Source organism: Macaca thibetana, chromosome 20 (genome assembly GCF_024542745.1).
Source record: "Macaca thibetana thibetana isolate TM-01 chromosome 20, ASM2454274v1, whole genome shotgun sequence".
Taxonomy (NCBI): domain Eukaryota; kingdom Metazoa; phylum Chordata; class Mammalia; order Primates; family Cercopithecidae; genus Macaca; species Macaca thibetana.
The window spans coordinates 56,103,442-56,117,322 of record NC_065597.1 but is presented as its reverse complement, the minus strand read 5'-3'; the positions used below and the strand labels follow the sequence as shown (position 1 = coordinate 56,117,322).

Below are 13,881 nucleotides of genomic sequence, written 5' to 3'. Positions count from 1 at the left end.
TTATCTGACCTTCCCAGAAACCAAGAAAAAGAGGTAACATCCAACTTCCCAAACTCCATGTTTAAATCTTAATTGGCATGATAATGAAGTTCCCTAATCCTTACACACACACACAAAAGTTTGAAGTAATCTAATGCTAACTATTCAGTTATTTCTCTATTGTTCTGTCTCCCTGTCCTGCCTTACAAGAAAAGCAGCTTTGCAAAGACTGATACACTCTTTGTTCTTTGCTTCTGCTTTCTTCAGCCCTTCTGTCTATAAAGCCAACTCCTGCTTAGCTCATCTAAACACTTATTCTATATTATGGAATGAAACATTGCCCAATTCTAGAATTGCAATACAGCCAGTTGAGATCTGGAAACTAAACTGGTTGCAGTTTTGTCTTTGACATGACTTTAGTATCATCCTAAGCACTACTGTCCATGAATTCATAGGTGTGATATGATAGTTACGTTTTCATTCATACACATTAAAAAACAGAACTAGGCCAGGCCCGGTGGCTCATGCTGTAATCCCAGCACTTTGAGAGGAGGGTGGATCGCCTGAGGTCAGGAGTTCAAGACCAGCCTGGCCAACATGGTGAAACCGTCTATATTAAAAATACAAAAATGAGCCGGGCGTGGTGGCAGGCGCCTGTAATCCCAGCTACTCGGGAGGCTGAGGAAGGAGAATTGCTTGAACCCAGGAGGCGGAGGTTGCAGTGAGCCAAGATCGCACCACTGCACTCCAGCCTCGGAGATAGAGCAAGACTCCATCTCAAAAAATAAGTAAATACAATAAAAAACAGAACTAGTAAATGAACAGTATTCATCATGTACCACCAAAAATCATCTTACGCACCATCAGCAGTAAAAAAAAACACGTGACTATTCATTTCAGCAACACATAAATTACAAGTGTAACCAAAGCCACACCTTGAGAAAGAGTGATTTAGTCCTAAATCCTTTATGTTTTAGTTAAAGAAATAGACTGAGAGGGGATGTGATCTGCCCAAGGAAAAACAGCAATGGTGGCAGAGTCTAGACTGGAACTAAGGACTTAGTCCAGTGGTAGTCCCACTACAGTAGACTCTCTTGGTTGTTGAGCCACAGGAAGAATTAGAGACCCGGACTCACAGGAGTTCACCAACAAGTAAACTCTGAGCAGTCAGGAAGCCCTTTTGCATGTGGATCTGGGCTTTTCACTTTATCTGAGACTCTGTCAAACATTATCTAGACTGGCTGAAATAAATCTGTTTCTTTTCCCAGAGTCTAATGTGGTTTTGCCCAACTAGCTGAACCTCAAAGCATACAGTCAAAGACAAAAATGTCTCCTGGATCAGTTTCCAATTCTTGATCCAAGTATTGACAAATGCTCCTTCTAACAACCCCACAATATCACCCCTTACCCCAAAATCTTTCTTCAGTTTAATCTCTCCCACTCTAGGTTCCCACGCCACCCCTAATCCTGCTCGAAGCAGCCCTGAGAAACATCGCCCATTATCTCTCCATGTCACCCCCAAAAATTTTCGCCACCCCAACACTTCACCATTATTTTGTTTTATTTTTCTTATTAATATAAGAAGATAGGAATGTCAGGCCTCTGAGCCCAAGCTAAGCCATCATGTCACCAGTAAAGTGCACGTATACATCCCGATGGCCTGAAGCAACTGAAGATCCACAGAAGTGAAAATAGCCTTAACTAATGACATTCCACCATTGTGATTTGTTTCTGCCCCAGCCTAACTGATCAATGTTCTTTATAATCTCCCCCACCCTTAAGAAGTGTCTTTGTAATTCTCCCCACCCTTGAGAATGTACTTTGTGAGATCCACCCTTTGCCCCCAAAACATTGCTCTTAACTCTACCACCTATCTCAAAATCTGTAAGAACTCATGATAATCCCACCACCTTTGCTGACTCCTTTTTCGGACTCAGTCCGCCTGCACTCAGGTGAAATAAACAGCCATGTTGCTCACACAAAGTCTGTTTGGTGATCTCTTCACACGGACACATGAAACAAGTATCCTAGCCCCTGTCCCTACTGCTGGACTCATACAGGCTCTCTAGGGTTTCAGGAGGAAGATTTTCCATCTCTGGGTTTTAGGCCAGCTTTGGAAGCACGCTGGAAGTTTCCATTACAGAGTCACTAGTGTATTTCCCAGATACCCAGAGGACAGGTTTTATTTTCAAATGATAGATAACTTGTACTGTGTGCCTAGCAATCTTTTATATACTGTCCCATAAACTGACTATAAGAGGAGGTAAAATGATACACGATTCTTGACTCCGTGGGAGTCAGCTGCCATTCCAGGTGGGCATAGCAATGGATGCCATACAGCCAATAATAGCTAAAGTTATTAAATGTTTGTTTTTATGCCCAGCACTGTGCCATGTCCTTCGAATGCACTATCTAATTGAATCCTCCCAACTATTTACTGTGATTACCCTCACTCCATACATGAGGAAGCTGAGGCTTAGAGAGAGAAGTGGCTCATCCAAGGTCAAGTGGCAAGTTGGTGATAAAGTTCAGACTCAAACCCAGACTGACTCCAGAGCCTATGCTCCCTTAACCAATGCACTATGTACATCTATTTTTTGTTTGTTTGTTTTGAGACAGGGTCTCACTTTGTCACCCCGAATGGAGTGCAGTGACACAATCACAGCTCACTACAGCCGCAGCTTTCCAGGCTAGGGTGATTTTCCTCAGTCTCCCAAATAGCTGAGACCCCAGGTGGGCACCACCATGCCTAGCTAACTTTTGTATTTTCTGTAGAGACAGGGTTTCACCATGTTGCCCAGGCTGGTCTTGAACTGGTGGGCTTAAGTGATCCTCCTTGGCTAGGCCTCTCAAAGTGCTAGGACTACAGGCATGAGCCACCATGCCTGGCCCACTATGTATATCTAAACCTTTTAAAAAGTCATATTAAAAAGTAACATGGGCCGGGCACGGTGGCTCACGCCTGTAATCCCAGCACTTTGGGAGGCTGAGGCAGGTGGATCACTTGAGGTCAGGAGTTCGAGACCAGCCTGGCCAACATAATGAAACCCCATTTCTTCTAAAATAGCCAGGGCCAGGCACAGTGGCTCACATCTGTAATCCCAGCACTTTGGGAGGCCGTGGTGGGCAGATCACTTTAGGTCAGGAGTTCGAGACCAGTTCGGTCAATATAGTGACACCCCATCTCTACTAAAAACACAAAAATTAGCCGGGCATGGTGGCACATGCCTGTAATCCCAGCTACTTGGGAGGCTGAGGCAGAGCTGCTTGAGCCCAGGAGGCGAAGGCTGCAGTGAGCTGAGATCACACCACTGCACACTCCAGCCTAGGTGACAAAGCGAGACTCCGTCTCAAAAAAAAAAAAAAAAAATTAGCCAGGCGTGGTGTAATTACGTGCTGTAATCCCAACTACTTGGGAAGCTGAGGTGGGAGAATCGCTTTAACCTGGGAGGGAGAGGTTGCAGTGAGCCAAGATTACGCCACTGCACTCCAAGCTGGGCGACAGAGTGAAAAAAAAATAATAATAATAAAGGTAACATGAAATCTGTATTATAAAGTAAGCTTGTTTCTTGAGTGAGACCCTGTCTCAAAAAAAAAAAGTAACATGAAATCTGTATTATAAAGTAAGCTTGTTTCTTGCATTAGGGAAGAATAGACCTAACGCACCTCTGAAGTTCAAGAACACTGAATATTCTGGGAATGCCATTTCATACTGATTGAAGGAGGAATTTGCTGCTTATAATCTAAAGCTAATCAATTTGCAGTATCTGGTGTGTCAAGAAATGCCAATTGTTAATTATCATTTAAATCAACTTTAGGTACCCTTATTCCATTACTACTTACACGATACAAAACTGGAGTACTAATGGAGTATAAGAAAAATATATTTGGTCTTTGTCCCTGGTTCCTGACAGAGCTCCTAAAACCCTTGGAATTTTCTGACTGTCTTTTGTTATTCATGAAGAGCCCTCTGGACCACATGCCAGAGTTTATGCTAACAAGGTGATTTCACATGGGCCCTTATAGTTTCCAGTGAAGGGCTAGCCAAGCCAGAAAGACCAAGCACATGATTAGACTTCAAAGCCCTACTTTCTGAGCTCTGGGGAGGGGAGGGCTAGCTAGAGACAGAGTTCAATCACCAATGGTCAATGACCATGCCTATGTAATGAATCCTCAATCAGAACTCCAAAACAATGAGGCTGGGAGAGCTTCCGGATTGGTAAATGCATTTATGAGCCAGGAGTGGCACACCAGAAGGGGCATGGAAGCTCTGCACCCCGCAACTCATACCTTGCCCTATGCGTCTCTTCCATTCAGCTGTTCCTGAGTTATAAATAAGTCCTTTATAACAAAACTGTAATCCTAAATATCATGCTTTCCTGAGTTCTGTGACTCATGCTAGCAAATTATCAAACCTGGGATGGGAAATCATGGGAACCTCCAAATTTATAGTCTGCTGGGCAGAAGTTCAGGTAACGTAGAAATATCCAATACCTGCAGCTGGCGTCTGAAGTGGGGCAATTTTGAGAGAATGAGTAAGTAATATGTGGGATGTGAGGGTCTAGGGGCCCACACCTGTAATCCCAGCACTTTGAGAGGCCAAGGCAAGAGGATCACTTGAGGCAGGAATTTGAGACCAGCCTGGGCAACAAGCAAGACCCCATCTCCACAAAAAAAATTTTTTTTTAACTAGCCAGCCATGGTGGCGTGTGCCTCTGGTCCTAGCTACTTGGGAGGCTGAGGTGGGGAGATCACTTGAGGCCTGGAGTTAGAAATAACAGTGAGCTACGACAGTACCACTGCACTCCAGCCTGGGCGACAGGACGAGACCCTGTCTCTCAAAACAAAAAATGAAATAAACAGGTGGGGTCTGTGCTAACTACACACAGTAACAGAACTGAACTACTGGACACTCAATTGCTGCCCAAGAACTGCTGGAATTATATAATTAATAACCTCATTAAGAGGTTCACACTAAAACTAACCATTCTGATGCTCAGAAGCCACGTCCCTGCTTGATCTATTCATTAAATCTACACCTGTCACCAATTCAGAGCACTGCTTGCAGGCTGGCACTAGTAGGAAATCAGGTCCTATGGACAGACCACAGTACCTGGTTGAATTTTTTTTTTTTTAAAGGAGAAAGACCAAACTAAATTGGCCTGCCAAAGAGAATGTGGATGTTGTAGAAATGTGAAGTAAAAAATGATTTTTTTTCTTTTTTTTTTGAGATGGAGTCACTCTATCGCCCAGGCTGAACTGCTGTGGCACGATCTCAGCTCACTGCAATCTCTTGCCACCCGGCTTCAAGCAATTCTCCTGCCTCAGCCTCCTGAATAGCTAGGATTAGAGGCGCCTGCCACTAAGCCCGGCTAATTTTTGTATTTTTAGTAGAGACGGGGTTTCACCATCTTGGCCAGGCTGGTCTTGAACTCCTGACCTCGTGATCCACCCACCTCGGCCTCCCAAAGTGCTGGGATTACTGGCGTGAGCTACCACACCCGGCCGATTTTCTTTAATTAGTAGTTTTTTCACATTACAGTTCCCATAAGAGAATCATTAATTACCTCAGTAATTGACATGTAACTGTTCTGTCTGGATAGCAAACATTGTTAAATGTCAAGAGCCACCACCCAGGGTTCTCTAACCCCACACTCTAACGGATACAAACAATTACAATCCCTCCTTTACCAACTTCTGATTTGTCAGAATAAAGCCCTAAGAGACAGGGATCTCGGGGAGCGGGGAATTGGCCAGCAGTCCGTAAAGATGATCGGTCTCCAAGATGGGAAGTTAAGTTGTCAGAGAGGAGTACGTGTAGGGTAGCTGGCCTTCAAGGGGGCACAGTGGTGATGATGGTGGTATTGTGGGCTGGGTGTGGAGTGAGGAGAAATGCCCATCAGTAGTCTAGCTGGGAACAGGGATAACTCTGGATTATGGCTGATTAGTCCATCTTGGAGACCAATTTGGCCAAAGCAGCCATTGTGTCCCTGTACTCATCCCTCTTAGGCAGAAATATCCTTTCCAGTTGGGGAAGAGAGGACTTGTGGTCAGAGACCTGCCAGCTCCAGAGGACCCTGTCCCCTTCTTGTGAATGGCGTTCCCTGGAGTTGGGCAATTTTGTGGGCCTGCTCCTTCCCTACCCTCTGTCCACAGTAAGTACACTGTTAGTATTTTCCACCCTCTCCCAGCTAGACCACTGATGGGCATTTCTCCCCAGTCCACAATACCACCAACCACTGTGCCCTCTCATAAGGCCAGCTACCCTACACAAGCTCGTCTCCGACAACTGAACCTCCCATCTTAATTCTCTGGAAGTCTTTCGGCTTTTCTCTTTTATAAAAAGTTAGGAAACTCTCAAGCAGAATGCTCCTCACCATGGGCATGAGATACACCAATTGTTTTGAGTAAACGACTGAACAAGTGACTATATCAAAAAACAACTACATTTCTAAGAGAAAAAGAACCTGACAACATTCTCAAAAGTAGACACAGAGCATTCACTCTATCACTCCTCACTCTCTAATTCCACTTACTGAGAAGGAAGAAAATGTCACAACTGGGAAAAACACCTCCTCAAAGGGCCGGAGACTTCAGTGTGCCCCTGGATGCCGGCTTGTAGGACCCACACTGCTAGAGTCCCGGCACCCTCACTGTAATGGTATTATTCACCTCCCCCTCCTGTTTAAAGAGCACTTACTAGGCAAGTCATTAAGTAGACACAAAGCCAATTTGCTTTACAGATATTTTTTAAAAATAAGGAATGCATGTCCTTGTTGGTTATTTCCACAGAGCTGTTCAAAAGCTGTTCTGTCCATGGATCCACCTGGATTTTCCTCTTCAGATTCCAGGGCAGGTCACAGGAAACTGAAGTCTGGTTCAGCACTTTGCACAGGTGTTTGAGAGCAGGCCCACTTGCTTATCTGAAAAACTTACAGTGCACTGGCCATTTTGGGGTTTGGTTTGGGGGAAAAAAGAAAACTTACAGGGATAATGTCTCAACTCCTATTTGAATGTAATATGGTCACTTTCAGAACTATTCTGAAGAAAAAAAGCCAACTCTCTATTAAGTATCCACAACCACTACTAAAACTAAGGAGACTCCCACCCCATTACCCATTAATAACTTCGCTTCACATATGCTTCACTATAAGGAGTCTTCTCTGAAAGATGAAGAGTTTGTGACAAAATGTTTGAGTACAGAACCCAAGAATACAGAGTCCAAACACCAAGGATTCAATTAAACTCAACTTTATCGGGTGCCTACACCGACTTGTTTGACAGATACAGTGCAATAGAGAGAACAAGAATTAGTGCAGAGAAGGCCTGATTCTAGCCCTGCTGCTGCCTAGAGCTTGCTCTGTGACTTTAAGCATTTACTCATCTTTTTTTTTTTTCTTTAAATGAGACAGGGTCTCACTCTGTCACCAAGGCTAGAGTGCAGTGGTGCGATCTCAGCTCACCGCAGCCAGACCTTTCTGGCTCAAGCAATCCTTCTGCCTCAGCCTCCCGAGCAGCTGACACTACAGGTGCACACCACCATGCCCAGCTCCTCTTTCTTATTTCTTGTAAAATGGGGTCTCACTGTGTTGTCCAGACTGGTCTCAAACTCCTGGGCTCAAGAGATTCTCCCGTTTCAGCCTCCCAAAGTACTGGGATTACAGGCATGCAGTGCACTACCACACCTGGCCTACTCATTTTTCTTGATTTCTGTTTTCCCACTAAAAATCACCACTTTTCAACCTGTTTTCAGCCTCAGAACATTTTATTCAACTAGAATCTTATAGGGTAGCCCAACATAACAGAATATTACAGTTACTTTTCACAAACTGAAGTAGTAACATGAAACAGAAGGAAAACAGCAAAACCCCCTCATCCCTGCCACAAGCACACTTCAACGATGGCTGGAGAGGGCTCCTCCAAGCCCAGCTTGAAATAAACGCCAGATATGCTAAGATTCTGCAAGGGTTTGACTTTTTCCTACTTTTCCTAAACTTCAGGAAGAGGAATTAACAGAATTCAATGTAGTAAAGCTATGACTTGAGACTCGTTCAGAATCAAAATTAAAGGACACATACTAATCCACTTTAAGCAAACACTGCATAGAGTTCAAACTCATCATGAATGATAGACAGCTAAAAGCTATCACCCATCTCTGCTGCTTGTGTGGAAACAATCTGCTACTAAAATAAAGGGGCAGGCCAGGTGTGGTGGCTCACGCCTGTAATCCCAGCACTTTGGGAGGCCGAGGCAGGCAGATCACTTGAGGTGAGGAGTTCAAGACCAGCCTGGGCAACACAGCGAAATCCCATCTCTATTAAAAATACAATAAATTAGTGGTGCGTGGTGGTGCAGGCCTGTAGTCCCAGCTACTCAGGAGGGCTGAGAGAGGAGGATCGCTTGAGCCCGGGAGGTCGAGGCTGCCGTGAGCCTTGATCGTGCCACTGCATTCCAGCCTGGGCCACAGAGAGACCCTGTCTCAAAAAATAAATGAATACATAATAAATAAAAAAGGGGCAGGTTTTTACAACACTTTCTCTTGGACCAACAGGCAGAAAGAGGGGCAGTGGCTCCGAGATGCTAAGCAGTCTCAAAAATGAAGAGTCCCACACTACACACTGCTGCTATCCGAGATCCTTAGTCATTCATCAGACCTGGTGTGAATCTGCAGGCCCAAGTGACAATTATTTCTAGTCACCAGGTCTTGCAGTTGAGCCCTCCAGCAGAGCAGGGCACAAAAGGATCAGGGATGATGCTTCCCAACACCATGCAATCCAAGCTTCTGTGTGGCAATTCAACAACATAGTATTGTTCAAAGGACACTCTTGAACAAGGTCAAGCCCTCAGGAAGGTAAGAGGAGTCATCGACATGTCTGCCTCTGCATGCAACCAGGCTGGTATCCAGGCACTGGGCACAGGTGACTTATTTTGCCACAAGAGCTAATCACCTCCTCAAGACTGATTGACTAAGATTCCCTATTCTAATGTATGGTATTTAAAGAAGGTCTCATTTGCATACATCCTAAAGAGAATGATTTCCCTATCTGCCATTCTCTTCTTTCAACATATCACAACTTCAAAGAATAAGAGTTTGAGCCACTTCCAACCTTTTCTCTCATTTTCAGTGCAATTGGCCATCTGTATTAACAAGTTCTACATCGGCAGATTCGACCAACCATGGGTCAAAAATATTTGGAAAAAATACATAACAACAACACAATAATAAAAAATAATATGAATTTTAAAAAATACAGTACAGCAACTATTTACATACCACTTACATTGTATTTGGCTGTTGTTTTTGAGATGGAGTCTTGCTCTGTCACCTAGGCTGGGGGGCAGCAGCTCCATCATGGCTCACTACAGCCTCCACTTCCTGGGTTCAAGCAATTCTCCTGCCTTAGTCACCCCAGTAGCTAGGACTACAGGCACGCACCACCATGCCTGGCTAAGTTTCTTAAATTTTTTGTAGAGACGGGGCCTGACAACGTTGCGTAGGCTGGACTTGAACTCCTGGTCTCCAAGCAATCCTCCCACATAATGAAAAAAAAAGGGGGCAGGTATTTGTAGTAGCCTCCTAACGTGCTGGGATTACAGGAATGAGCCATCACACCCAACCTGTATTAGGTTAATAAGTAATCTGGAAATGCCTCCTAAGTAGCTGGGACTACAGATGTGCATCACCGCCACTCCCTGCACCTTCCCATATACTACCCACTTTATATAAGAGTCTTGATCATTTGAGAATTTTGGTATCTAAGGGGTCCAAAACCAATCCCCCAGGATACCAAGGGGATGTAAATATGTTCAGCTCTAGTTTATAATTATTCACTAATTAACGGTCAAGTTCTGTGGTAATCTCTTCCCGCCACCCAAAAAGAATAGGATTCACCATCATCTAGAAAAATGGACATAAGAACTAGTGAAACTAGATTTGAACTGAAAGACACTAATTCAATTAACCCGAGTCCATTGTGCAAAGAGCTTCAGAACAGTCTCAACATTTAGAGAGAACCGATTCTGGTTCACTGATATCAACATCTATAAACAGACACAAAGAGATAATTTTACGTTATCAAGACCCGGGAAAACAGGAGTTACCACGTCATTACCATTGTTTCAATCTAAGTTACCACTTCTTCACCTCAAAACAACCGGCAGATAGTGCACAATTAAATCTTACTACAGCACATAGAGATAGTCCCAGACTACTTCAAGTACTTACACAACCATTCTGTTTTTCACTTCCAGTATTTATTCAATAAATTACATGAGATATTCAATACTTCATTATAAAATAGGCTTGTTAGATGCATTTGCCCAACTGCAGGTTAATGTTCTTGGCATGTTTAAGGTAGGCTAGGCTATGATGTTCGGCAGGTGAGGTATATTAAATGCGTTTTTTACTTACAATATTTTCAACTTACGATAGGGTTATCAAAGGTAACCCCACTGTAATTCAAAGAGCATCAGTATACCAAAACAGTAGCAAAATCAGATCACCTTTAAGTCGTGTAATGCAATGTAAAACCACTTACCCACAACTCCAATAGCAAGTGGCATCAACTGGCTCTCTAGGCTGCCCACCTTTCAGAAGAGTTCGTCCAAAAGCCTGCAAAGTGTAAGAAACAAATCTACTGGTACCCTAAATTAAAAGGCCAGCTCAGCTCTGAAAATCCAATTTACTTAAATTTTCGGATTCTTTCCCCAAACACAGTTAGTAGCCAATGTAGGAGTCAATGGCTTCTCCTTGTGTTCAAGTCCCCTCCTACCCACCCGCCCCCTTTCAAAAATTAGAAAAGAGCCACCAGTCTCCAAACTGGCTGATGAAACTTCAGCCTACAGGATATTTTCATACTTCAGTTACAATAAACCATTGAAATGAAAATGAAGTGGAGAGAGCTTAGTAACCCAAGGGATAGAGCATTTTATACCCAGCAACAGCATATAAATTAAGTCCAAAATCTTTAACCTGGGCCAAAGCCAAATAATTAAGTTAATAAATCTCACTACCAATTCTCTATTCCTTTGAGATACTCTAGTATGAAGAGTAGAAGTTGTTTGCCTGTTCCTAGCTGTTTACTTTAGTCATTTGCTTGCTAACTAAAAGACATTCTGTTTGCAGTCAAATCAGAATTAGTAATTCAGTACCAGGATCTACCTCGTCCCCTTCACTCCCCCCAGAACTGCCCAGAAAGCTCTGTTCAAGTTTTCGATAATCCTCCTACAGGTGCCACTAGAATACTGGAACCTAAAACAGGTGACAAGTCCTCAAATTCTGATTCGTTTTCCCCAAACACTAAAAGGTTTTATTTAGCATTTCTAATACTGAGTTTACTACAAATAGCCCAAGCAACATTTAAGTCTCTCAACCGCCTGGCTGAAAGAGCCAATTCACTCAAAGAACACACTAGTCACTGTTGTGGGGTTCAAAAGTAGAAAAAAGCATATTCTGTTTCGGCCCAGTGTGACATGGCTCAAGAGGGCCAAATCAAGGAGTCTTGATTGGGCCTCTCAAGTGGACAATCTGGTCAAGGTGAGGCTGAAAAGCAGCACACCATTAGAGATGAATGCCCCCAGCAGAAGGCAAAAGTAGGTTACATCCCTTGATTACATGCCAGCCCAAAGATGCTGACACAGTGGAATTGAGCCCCACAATGGTCATTTATCTAATGTAATCCACTGAGTGAACTTTTAGCACCAACCTACACCTCAGCTGAGTGTTATTAGTCATCAGAAGGCCAAGACAAGAGTGCAACTATTGCAACATAAACTGCCTCCCTACAAAAGACAACTTGAAACTTAGATCCTGATGGTCATCTTGGTAGATGGACAAGGGTATATTATTAACACTTGCCCAATCCTTAAATTCAGGCAGAGCTGGAAACAAAGGAGGATTCGTATACTAGAACACATTCAGAGAACTTATTATGCAGTTTTAAATAGTAGCATATAAGACAAAATAAGGAAAGAGGTGGGCCCTCAATTGAACATCCTGCTGAAAATCTGAACACTCAGCTTGAGATTTATTTGCCAGAAAAGACCCAGGTGACCACTGCCTCTTCCTCTCCCACTCAGCAGAGTGACTTTATTATGACAGTCCAACAGTACCTGCAAAAACAGTAAGTGATAAGACCCTAGTTAAGGCAATAGAATTAATCAACAAGCAGCATCATTTTCTACTTCCTACTCCTTCCGGCTTTTAATTCGTTTGCCTACCTATTCTGAGCCCCACATCCACCTCTCTCACCTTATCGCCAACTCTCCCCTGTGGTCACTAAGCTCTGGCTATTACTCACCCAACCCATCCTCTTTCCACTACCTCCCACCTACCCTGACCCTTTCTTCCCATTCCCTGGAACTTGATAAACGCATTCCAGCCAGTTTCTGCACCAGCTGTTCCCTGAACCTGGAAGGATCTTCCCCTTATCTCTGGATGGCTGGCTCCTTATTTATACTTAAAGCTCAACTTAAGTGTCACCTCCTCAGAAAGGTCCTCTTCGACTGCATCTACAGTTAAGACACTTTCAATCACATCACTCTTTTCTTCAGCGCTTAATCAAAATCTGGTTTACTGGGGTATATATTATGTCTCTCTCTGTCCCCAGCTCCCGCTCTGATGTAAGCTCCATGAAAGGGTGAACCTTTTGCTTGTGTTCACCTGTGTACACCCAGTGCCTCAAACACTGGCTGGCACTTAGGAGTCAATAAATGTTGTTGAATTAATGAACTTTTTATTCAATGGTAAACTAGGTTCCAAATCAGTCAAAGTGAGAACAGTAGTCATTCTTCTGTTGTATTTTTGTGAAACATCTAAACACGCTGTTACTGGTCCAATCAAGGCATTAAATATTCTGTTTTGTAGGGCCTGAAAGCCCTGAACAGGACTTCCTAGCATCAGATCTTCCTAGCGCTATGCATATCAAGCTCAGCTACAGAAGGACAGGGTTTACGGGCACTTTCTAATCAAAGGACTCGGAAAATGTAGGCACTATCTCTTAAAGTTCTTCAGAAAACAGTTTCAGAGTCTACAAAAGATTTCCGAAGAATAAATCAACACCAAAAGGAAAATCGTAACATTTCACTCTGAAATCTGTCTGAGAGGCTAGAGGAGTGCTCCTTGATTTTTTTTTTGTTTAAACCAACAGCATATCAACAAAGAGGCCTTCTTTCCCTTCTTTGCTTCAAACAATCTTTTCGCATCCGTTATTGGTTTGTATCCGCCCTTAAACGAAAACTAAACAGATCACATTGTCTCATTTAGGACCCCCTATACACAAAGAATCAGCTACATAAAGATGAAAATCAGCACAAGCTGAATGTGTTACTGAAGATTTGTGTGTCACACACAAATGGAGAAAAAGATAAGAGAGCTATTGTCCAATTGTAGAAACAAAAAAGTAATATGGGTTTTCTGTTCTCTGAAGTGCATCATGAAAAGGGGGTGGAGAGAGACACAGAAATCCAGAATTAGCCTAGCAAATCATTTTGGGAAGAGCTGACAACATGTAAATTCCTCACACATAAAGTATTTCGAGCAAGAGACCTTGATTCCTGGGCTATGATGCCATTCAGGATTCCTTGCAAAGGCTCTGGAATTCCAGTATTCATAAAAGAAAATGCTCATTATAATCGGAGCGTAGAACCCAGCGTAAGAGGTACTCCCAACGTGACAGCCTGTATGAAGTATTACAAAGCTTACAGTTAAGATCTGGGATAGAGGCTGAACACCAAATTCAAAAAAGGTAACCAAGGCACTAAGTGCCATAAAGGAGGAAGGGGAAGGAAAAAAAAAAAAAAACCCACGATTGCCACTCAGCCACAGAGAATTAAAGTGGAAACCAGAGGTGTGCATGGGGGAGGATGAGGGGTGAGAAGTGCGGGGGGGGGAGGAACAAACAA

General features: G+C 43.4%; 1 protein-coding gene across 4 annotated transcripts in view; it reads right to left on the bottom strand.

Moving 5' to 3' along the window:
* The window catches only part of DCUN1D3 (defective in cullin neddylation 1 domain containing 3), a 46,393-nt gene that overhangs the window by 31,366 nt on the left and 1,146 nt on the right, over positions 1-13,881 (bottom strand). For 2 of the 4 annotated variants that reach the window (XM_050774851.1, XM_050774849.1), the window contains exon 2: positions 10,518-10,591. The exons of the other annotated variants lie outside the window; for them this stretch is intronic. The gene's annotated coding sequence lies outside the window, so the exon portion shown is untranslated. The remainder of the gene's footprint in view (positions 1-10,517; positions 10,592-13,881) is intronic. 4 annotated transcript variants of the gene reach the window in all.